Raw genomic sequence first — 11,150 nt, forward strand, 5'->3', positions numbered from 1 at the left:
TGTCTGACTGCCAGCGCGGGCCCAATCCCCCAGGGAACAGGCCTAAGCCAGCAAGTGGTCATCCCCCGAGAAGTCCCAGACTGCGAGAGGGCACAGGCCGGGCTAAGGGACCTCCCCCCAGCCCCCGAGTGCACAAATTTTTGTGCACCGGGCCTCTATCTATTTATATTAATAGCCAAATCATATTACTTTATCATTAAATGTTAATAGTATATCTAGTAGTAGCTACAGTTCCCTTCATTATTATTCATTTTTAAAGCTCTTTTGGCCAATCCCAATATATTCTCCCAGTAAAATAATTATTTTTAAAAATTAACATAAAAATTATTTGGAGAAAACTATTGACATTTATTAGCTGTATGATCTTGCAAAATGGTCTTGAAACTCACTAAGTTAGTTGTTCCTGGCATGAATGCCCACATAAGAGAGTTGTTGCAATATAGGTTAGCAATGAGTTAGAACTAAGGAAATGAAGTTGACATGGACTGTGGACAGATAGTAAACAGGAGTGGAATCTGACTGGATTAGGGAGAGCCAATAGCAGTAAGTTATAAGATGTTTCCCAGTTTTCTGGCTCATGGTGTAATCTACATGCACAGACAATTTTAAAAGGTGGGAAACAATGAGGAATTTGGTGTTAAGCATGAAATATTTGTGAGATATACAAGAGGAAAGGAAGGACCAAGGTACAGATCAAAGGCTAAATCTCTTTTCCTAACACTGTAGGGAGGCTTCTAAGATGGACCTAAATGCAGTTAAGTTAAAGAGTGAGGCACTTTACAGTTGTTCATATGGAAAATACAATAATAAATAATGTTTAAGTAATAAACTGTTTCACATACTAAATGTAAACCTACTTTTGCCTTACCCTATATAGGCAACGAGAAATTGAGAGATTCTGAGGATTCTGTAGTTTCTCTGAGAAATAATTGTGCTCTTCTGCTGACAATCAGAGGTAGAAATTTAGGATGAAGTCATGCGTGTGAGGCAGATTAAAAGTTTAAAATACGTATTGTAGGAAATATGAAAGCGAGTGAAATGTAAAGGATCTCCAGATAAGTGCTAAGGGTCTTGCTAAGAATGAAGATCCTAAAACTTCAAAATGAAACCAATTTGTAATATCAGCTGTTAATAGTTTAAAGCTTATTGCTGTGAGTCTAATTCTAATATGAAAACTAATTCTTTAATATTTTCAGCAAGCTGTCTAATTACTTTTGGAATGAGTGTACAGGAAGGTCTTCCCTTAACTGTTCAAACAGGTAACTCAGAAGCAAGTCTTGACCAGCAGGTTATTAATTGCACAATTATGCTTGAACATAATAGTTTTGTAATATTATTTTCCATCTGGATATTTTTAAGTTACCAAATTTAGTGAGAAAGACTCCAGGATCATATTAGTTTTAGATGAAAATTCTTTCCACAATTTACATACAACCCAGGTTTAAACTAATTAGACTGTTTTTATGCTTAGTAATTGGGAATAGAAGGCCTTGGTATTTTTAACAAAAATTCCTCAATGTTGAGTCACACAAATAATACTAAGGAAACAAACTAAGCATTAGTATAAGGGAAGAGGCTATCTTCAGAAAGAACTGTCAAAACTGATAAATAAATAAAATATATTCTATCTGTAATGTATCAATGATGGCTCTTAAGCGTAAGTGCTGAGGTTAGAAAATAAACATACACCCTTCAGCTCAATACTTTACAAATTATTGATTACACTCCTAGAGAAGCAATGATATAATCAATGAAAACTATATAGTTAGTACCTTTCAACTATTATCAGATTTAAGCAACCCAGTATTTACAGTCTTTCTTTAGCTACCCCCAATGATACAATCTAATTCCATGACAGTTATTCTTCAACTTCCTAGAGGTTTGGGCAATATATTTAACCCCTTTATACTTCAGTTTTTCTCATCTGTAAAATAGGGATAACAACAACAGTTATGCCCCATAAAATTCTAAGGATTAGATGTACACAAAAAACTAAGAGTGATGCACTTAGTAAATGGTGTATCATCATAACTCCCATCAAAGAATATTAGACATACATATAAACATGCTAATAACAGCTAACTTTTACTAAACTTTATGTACTAAGTATTATCCTAATACTTTATTTGTATTATCTCATTTCATCTTCACACTATAGGTACTACTATAGATTACTTTCAAACTTCTCTATGCTAACCCAAAAACAAGTATCCAATTCTTCCACATAGTAGCCATTTTGTATTAATTGAATATTAATTGAATGAAACCTTGTCTGATTATTTCAAATGTAAAATTCAGATTATAAATTCTTAGTTTCTTAATTTTTAATTAATTCTAGTTTTACATAATTTATAGCATTGTTTCCTTCTTTCTTGCTTGCAAATCCCATCTGCTTAATTAGATTTTAAGGTTCCCAAAGGCAGAAACCTCATCCAGTTTGTTTATGTATCCTTTCATTTTATTAGTGATACCTATGTAACACAAACTTAATACAAATGCATGCTCCCTAATTTAATATTTCCTAAAACTGTAAAAAATTTAAATTTTAATGCCAAATTTATTCACTTATTCAAAAACATTCCTTCTGCTTAAAAACTATATTTGAAAAATCCTCATGTACACAGGAATAACTTCTGGTACCTATTTCTCATTTCATCCCAGTCAATTTCATTATAGATTCTAAGTGAGAAACATAGGATTTTCAAGAACTCTTATATGCAGCATGTTTTCAGAAACACTATACAAATGCAGTAAAGCCTAATTTCTTCATAGAACAAGCAAAACTCCCCTATGTCTTAAGTAATTAGTATGAATTATCCTCAATCTCATGTCCCTCCCCCCAAATAATGAAAAGCAGTGATTAATAAATTCAGAAAATCTAAAATTAAGACGCGTTTATAAGGACTGCAGGCAGAAGCCCTGCAACTTGTAAATTAAGTTATGTCTTACTAGTTTTTGTGGGAGTCAAAATATATATATACTAATTCTTTAGAACTGAGAAATTATTTTGGAATCTCCTTTATGCTTGGGGAAACAAAAATCACCAAACAGCTTCTGTCACCTTTGGCCAGAATTTTCAATAGAAAAAGTCACCATTTTAACACTACTACTAAAAAGGAAGTACTAAATGAGGGAGGGTTATAGGAAACAGGACCTGGGAGAAGAATAGGTTGGGAGTCATAGTTCTGCTAAGGTTTCTAAAAGCACAGCACAAGTTCTGCAGAGCTTCTATAGATGACCTACCTCATTTGGTTTAGTGTCTATAAAAGTTCCTCTTCATTGGTCTTCCCCCTTAGAAATATTCATCTAGCCCAAGCATGTCAAACTCGCAGCCCCCTGGCCGCATGTGGCCCTCAATGAATATTTTGAGGCCCAGCCAATATAATGGTATGTAAGAAATGTTTTAATAAAAATTTCATAACTTAATTTTTACAATATCCTATTATACATAATTATTAATAACAAACTACAAGGTTCACTAATGACTTATCGCTATAATTGTGCTGCATTCATTTCCCTTACATGCCTTACCCACAAGTTCACCATTTCTCTCCACTAATACTAGCAGTGAATATTTTAGCAGCTGATGGCCACGTCATTAGTCTTGTACTGACTTGTTTGGTGTGCACAACAGGAAATATTTTGCTTTTGGAGAAGAAAAATAGGTTTATTTGTATTACGCTTATTAATTTGTGCAGTTATTCAGTGTCCGATAAGTTAATGTTCAAGAAAAAATATTTTTATTAAAATGTTCTATTATTATGTTAATGATTACTTTTATTTCAGCCCTTTGTATCCAGCATGTCTCTATCGAAATAAACCTACGTTTCTATGAAAACTAAAGCTTTTGTTTTTTTGTGGCCCACATAAACTTAAACCTTGTTTATTTGACCAGTGTTATTTAGCCTTTGAGTTTGACATGCTTGATCTTTCTAGCCCCTCAAGAAGTTTTATATTTGTTTAAATTTCCTTGTCCCCTAGCATATCCTTTCCCCTACACCTCATACACTCATTCTGAAAATAATTTAAATATGAACTTAACCCAAAAATCATTCATACTAATACATACTTTCATTTTTAAGAATAATTCCCCTCAAAAAAAATAAAAGTTATCTACCTATATAAAACAGACTAAAACTGATCTTAAGTGCAAACTAGCATTTAGCACAGAGGCTGGCACACTAAAGGTACATAAATATTAAGGAAATGAATGAACAAATTAACAAGTAACCTAATCTACTTTAGCCTAGCCTGCTCCCCACTCACCAAGGGTTTTTTCCTTATGTATCTGAGAGTCTCAGGTTAAAGGGAAGAAGTAAATTGTACTAGCAGTGGATGGACAGCAAAGAGACTAAAAAGAAAACTAAAAATGTAATCTCCATTTTGTCTTATATAATACTAGAGGCCTGTTTTCCTCTGGCACCCGGAACCCAGAACTTCACTCTGGCCACCGTCTTCCATCTTTGCTCTGGACACAGTCTTCACTGTGGCTGGAGCCTTCAGTCTTTGCTCCTCGCTCCGGTGGGAGTCTTCAGATTTTGGCCAGAGCTGCTCCTGTAGCTCCTTCCGCCCCCCATCCTCCCCCTCATAGCTTGATCGCTGCTTCGCCTGCAGACCTCGCCAACGGGCTCCTGGGTTCCAGGGGCCCGCCTTGCCTGCAGCTGGGCTTTCTGATCGTGATCAGAATCACGGGCCACAGGCAAGGTGGCTCCTGGGTCACAGGGGTGCCAGCTTGCCTGCGGTCCGGCTTTCCGATCATGATCACCGGCTGGAGGGGGGCGGGCAAAGGCGGCCCCGGTTCTCTGATCCAAGGCCGGGGGGCAGTGCAAAGGTGGCCCCCAGGGCTCTTTGCCCTGCCACCTGGGTTTCCGATCACCGTTCTTCTGTCCTTCCCCTTTCGCCTCCCATCATTGCACCTATGTATGCAAATTAACCACCATCTTTGTTGGCAGTTAATTTGCATATTGCCCTGATTAGCCAATGGGAAGTATAGCGAAGGTACGGTCAATTACCCTTTTTGTCCTTTATTAGATAGGATAACACCCATCATTGAATGATAGATTCATTTTACTTTAACTTTCATTGGATAACATGAAACTGTATTTGTCCCTTAATCCTTATGTTGTTGTTGTTTTTAGAGAGAATAAGCAGGGGGAGGTGGGTGTGTGGAAACATCGATGTGAGAAACTTCTTTCAGTGGTCTCCTGTACACGTCCCAACAGGGGATTGAACCCATATACCCATGTGCCCTGACTGGAAATCAAACCCACCACCTTTTGGTGTACAGGATAATGCTCCAACCAACTGAGCCACCAGCCAGGGCGAGGATATAGCACTCTTAACTCTTATCTGCTTTTAGTTCCATACCCTGCAGATTACTTGAACCAAATTAACATTCAAAGAAGGTATAAAGATACAAACTGCTAGTTTAAGAAGTAACACAGACTTCGGCTGGTTCTACAACTCATAAAAGTAGAAAGCAAGAAAATCTTATGAACAAAATGTCCAGCTCCTCTTGAATAAGCATTTAAATGCTATTTGAAGTAGAAAAATACATAATTTTAAAATTTTTCAAAGCTTATGGGGCCCATATAATTACCAGAAAGTCTAGTAGTTCAAGAGGTGGTTTTTGAAGCCAGCTGATTCTGCTGTTTAAACATGCATGAATTTCGTGCACCAGGCCACTAGTATATAATAAAAACAAACATATATCAAGCTTTTACTATGTATTAGGCACTGAGTTAGACAATCAAAATAGGCAGACTCTGCATAACTCCTATACAGATTAGGAATCTAATACTCAGAAGCTAAGAAACTTACTTGTGCCAGCTGGAGGAAGGGAGAAACTAAAGGTGGGAAAAGTGTGACATAAGGGGAAAAAGACTTTGATAACCAACTAAATACCACAATGTAATTACAAATATAGCTTTTTTAACATTTGAAAACTTTATAAAAATCCATAAAGTAAATGACTAAAGACTAATAGGTAAACAAATGGCCAATAAATCAGATTTACTTTACCCAGAAAAACTTTCAATTTGATATATTTATCATGTATACTCTATCCTATCTGAGGACTTAATTATATTGCTTGGTCAGTCAATGAAGTCATAGCAAAAAGAATGCCCAAAACTTCTTAGTCACAATTCCACATTTCAATTTTTTTTTTAATATATTTTATTGATTTTCTACAGAGAGGAAAGGAGAGAGATAGAGAGTCAGAAACATCAATGAGAGAGAAACATCGATCAGCCGCCTCCTGCACACTCCCCACTGGGGATGTGCCCACAACCAAGGTACATGCCCTTGACCGGAATCGAACCTGGGACCTTTCAGTTCGCAGGCCGACGCTCTATCCAGTGAGCCAAACTGGTCCCGGCTCCACATTTCAATTTAACAAAGTCATTAAGCAGCCCAATAAAACAACAACAAAAAAAGTGTCATATACTTTCTACTTCTATGATTTGTGTCCTTAAAATGTCAAAGGATGTTTAGCAGTTAAATTCTCTTAAGTTTCAGAAATCTTCCGTATTTACATGATCATAAAAAGTAGTAATTTTATGCAACTGAAGGAAGACTGCTATTCATGCTTTTAAAATGTGCTTTTAATTTTTCTGACTAGTAAAGGCTATAATAATGTCACTTGGAAAAAAGAAGGCTGAGTAAGCATCTGAGGGTAAAAAGGAATGTTTTCACAGGCATAGTTGGTAAATACCACTGGCTCTAGATGAACATTCTTCCCTAACTGGAAGCCAATCACAATTTAACTTCAAAAATCCTCTTGTTGTTACACAGAGCAATGGGAGATCGTTATCTCAATTATCCCTTCACATAAAACTCAAGGACTGAACTAATACTTTAAACATTATCAACATCAATTTCTTTTTACTATGTTTCCAACTGAATCCATACTCAAAATTAAGCTTTAGCTGAACCAGTCAACAGGCTTAGATGTTAGCTCTGCAGTTTGAGTACTAAAAAAGCTGATTTTTATACTTGATGAGAAGAACAACTTTAATGTCATAGCAATCTTTAACTGTACTACAGCACAGCAATGTGCATAAGGCCAGTGTGATGGGAAGGAGTAATTCTACACAAACACATTAATGTATCTGCAATCCGTAAATCTCCCTGGATGCTGCAGTAAATGATCTTAAACAAAAAGAACTAGGTGTCTGGGAAATGGACGACGCATAGTCAGATAAAATAAATACAAATTTTTAAATAAAGCAAGATAGTATATTTTTGAAATTTAATGTACTTTTTTCTTCACATTTAAATTTTTACTCTAAATGACTGAAAAATACAATATACACCATAAACATGAACAGGCAACTCAGAAAAAGAAGTAAAAACACCCAATAAGTGTAAACATGTACAATCTCTAATAAAAGCAAATTACAATAAAAAATCGGTTAAAAAAATTACGCACATAATTTGCATTTGAAGCTTTCCCTTACAAGCCTGAATCCTAGATCCCAGATTATAGTCTTCCATAACTTAGCTCAGTCTCTCAATATAGCTGCCTCATGGTATCTTAGTTCAGATCTGGCCAGAGGATCAGGCTAGTTCATAACTAGGCTGAACTAGCAAAACAAAGACTCAAGTAACAATGAGAAAATCAAGAAGGAAAGGAATAGTCCCAAGGCTCAAATCCCTCTGTCTCTTCTACAGTGGATTTCTGAACCATTTGTGAAACACTAGAAGGTAATGACACATTTAAAATTTATGCCATAAAAGGAAAGGAAGCAATCCAGTGTCATATCAATGAATGGATAGACAAGTGGTGTGTGTGTACACACATACAATATAATACTAATCAGCCTTAACAAAAAAATTCCAACACATACTACCCACATGGATGAACCTTTGAAGATATTACCCTAAATGAAATAAGCCAGTAACAAAAGAACAGGTATAGTACGATTCCACTTCTATGAAGCACCTAAAGGAGTCTAATTCAAAGAGACAGAAACTACAATAGTGGTAGCCAGGCGTGGGGGGTGGGAAGTAACTGTTCAATGCAGTTTCCGTTTGGTAAGAGGAAAAAGTGTCTACACAACATGTAAATGTACTTAATGGCACTGAACTGTACACTTTAAGATTATGAAAATGGTAAATTTTATGTTATGTACATTTTACCACAATGAAAAAAAAAGGGGGAGGAAAAGATTAAAAATAATTAAGCTTACAACTGGAAAGACCCTACAAGACTTTCAACAGCATTTGTAGAACTTAAATGTTTAACTTACTAAGTAACACAAAGATACGCATTGGCTAAATATACCTTGTAATATAGACCACAATTTGATAAATAGGAGGATTTCGGCTGATTAAAGAAAGACTTTCAATTCAAGTCACTTTAAATCTTTATATGAAAAAGCTTCAGATTTGTGATACTGTAGGGAATGACTTTTCAAAAGCTCTCTATGAAGAGTTCAATCATAAAATAAGAAAAATACAGACAAATGCACTTCATTTTCCAACCTCTATATTAACCCGTTCCTAACGTGTGTTTACAAAGAATGTATATTCTGCAGCACATCTTTTCATCACTCCCATGTGAAAACCTTTGGCAGGGACACTGTGCATTCTTGGGAGGATTTAAATTAGTTTGTGAGGGACTGAAACCTGGCTTAAAAGCAAAGCGTTGGACTTGGGATTTGACAAAGAGTTTCTTTTCTAAAGAACTTAAAATGTTCTATCATGAGTTTTCACATTTATGTTCTCCATCATTAATAAAGAAATAAAATTTAAATTAAATTGATCTTTTGGTAGATTTCTACACATTACTGTGCTAGCTATTTTTTTTACACTGTAGTATTTAAAACCACATCTCTACTTCAAGCAAAAAATGACTACATTAAATATTCTAACTGTAGAAAATCCTCTATCAATGCATCATTTAAAAACTCTCAACTGGTCTACTTTTGAAGAACAGAAGTTCTCTACTAAAAAGCAGAATATTTTTTTAAAATTGAGGAAATTTCAATTTCCTTAAACACTTTTCACTCAAATATATCAGTGCTTATTAAAAATAAATTCACCCTCTAAATTTCAAATTGTTATTTCTTAAAGTTTGCTTGATCGATTATTGTCACTCATTTAATTCTACAACTTTTAGCTTATGCCTAAAAACTCAAATTGCTCTAAATGATCATTATCTGCAGTGTGATAAACTACAGAAAATCAAGTACTACTGTAGTAGTACTATCTAAATCATCTGAAATCTTCCTTTAAAAGCCAAGTTGTCAGATCAGCTTAATTCAAGTAGTGAAACGTGTTAAAACGGCTTCTCTAAACCTGAGAAAATTAGATGAGAAGATTAAGAAAAATGAATTTCCTGTTCTTAAAGAATAGATAGGGGGGAAACCCAAAAATCCTTGTGGTAATATTGGGAGAATATTCTGGTCCTATGACTCAGGAAAATAGCATCCTTATTGGCACAACAAAATTGATTAGAATAATAGATGAAAGTCTACACACAATAACAGCACCCACAATTTGCATAAATAATAGAATTGGTTAAACATAACTGTAATCTTAATTATAAATACTGTTCCACTAAAGCACCAGCAAAGTATGTGTGTGTAGAGGAAAGGCCATGGACTAGTCAATCCAATCGTTATAGTATGACCAATGATACCATTATAATGTACTTGTGAACAATCTATTGAAAAGAGGGGATACACTCCCATGTAAGAAAGTTTTGCATCAATTCTAAGACAATGGCTCAAAAGATAGACCTCTTACCCTTCTGTGCAATAGCAATGTGTTTCCCCTTCCCATCATTCAACCCACCAAGGAAGGCTCTGGAAGAGTTCGCTTCCCACTTAACTTAGAAAGCTAATTCTGATGGTTCTTTACCACCTCCTGAGTTAACACTTGGGTACTGGGGACTACCAGCACTTAAACTTTCTTTTGTTCAGTAACAATTAAGGAATCTTGCTACTGTACCCTGAAGGAAATACTGAGGAAGTAGAAGTGCAAGGAAAATTGTATGAATAGATATCTGTTTTGAAATCTAGCTCTGACTACAAGACGGAGAACATACTGGAAGCAGATAAATTAATTAGGAGCTACTACAGTGATCCAAGTGAGCAATATTGGGGCCAGAACTAGAGTAGTAATAATGAGGATGGGAGAGAAGCAAATGAATTTGAGCATTATCTAGAAACTAAAGTTGACAACATGTGATGAATAAATAGATGTAATATGGAATTGAGGCAGAGATAAAGGGAAGATACTCATGTAATTGCAAACATTCATATCAGTAACTTGGAAACACTAGGTCAAAATACTCACAAGTGAGATAACACAGAAACAATGAAGTTTAGCAGGAAAAGATTATAATTTTTAGGGAAAAAAAGCAGAAATTTTCAGTAGGCAGTCTGGCACACAATTCTCAAGCTTAACTGGAAATACAGATTCATAAATTAACAGTAATGACATCTACTTCTGGCCAATTAGCGTAATATGGACCAGATTAACCTTCTTGTCTGAAACTGTAAGAGAAACAGATCCAATATATGAAGCAATGGTTCTTAGACAATGAACATAAGGCAGCAAACAAGAATAACCCAAGAGACAGAAAACTAACAAGGTGAGCTCTGCAATTATTGCCCAAAGAGCTTCCAGACTGCAATACAATGAAGAAGAACACCGGCAGAGCCCAGCAATCTCCCTGAATTGAAAATAATGGATGTGGAAATCCAGGAAGGCCAAGGTAGATAAAGCGTACAGGGCAGAATTCTGAAAAGAGTGCTGCACAGAGAGCTCCAGAGAGTGAGAGGATCCCTTTTCTACATTTAAACTAAGTATCAACCAGTGCATGTACATGAGGAAGCACCCCAAAGCTGGGAAGAGAACCATTTGAAGCACCCCAAAGCTGGGAAGAGAACCATTTGAAAAGATTACAGGAAATAAATGTTAACAAAGCTGATATAGGCAACACGACTGTGCTGAATGAAGGCAGATTTTAAAGAGTCCATAATGTATGATTATCTGTAACAGTGATGGCAAACCCCTGACACACGTGTCAGAGGTGACGCGTGAACTCATTTTTGGGGTTGATTTTTCTTTGTTAAATGGCATTTAAATATATAAAATAAATATCAAAAATAGACATCTTTGTTTTACCATGGTTACAT

Source organism: Myotis davidii, unplaced genomic scaffold (genome assembly GCF_000327345.1).
Source record: "Myotis davidii unplaced genomic scaffold, ASM32734v1 scaffold26, whole genome shotgun sequence".
In the NCBI taxonomy this organism is placed as follows: Eukaryota; Metazoa; Chordata; class Mammalia; order Chiroptera; family Vespertilionidae; genus Myotis; species Myotis davidii.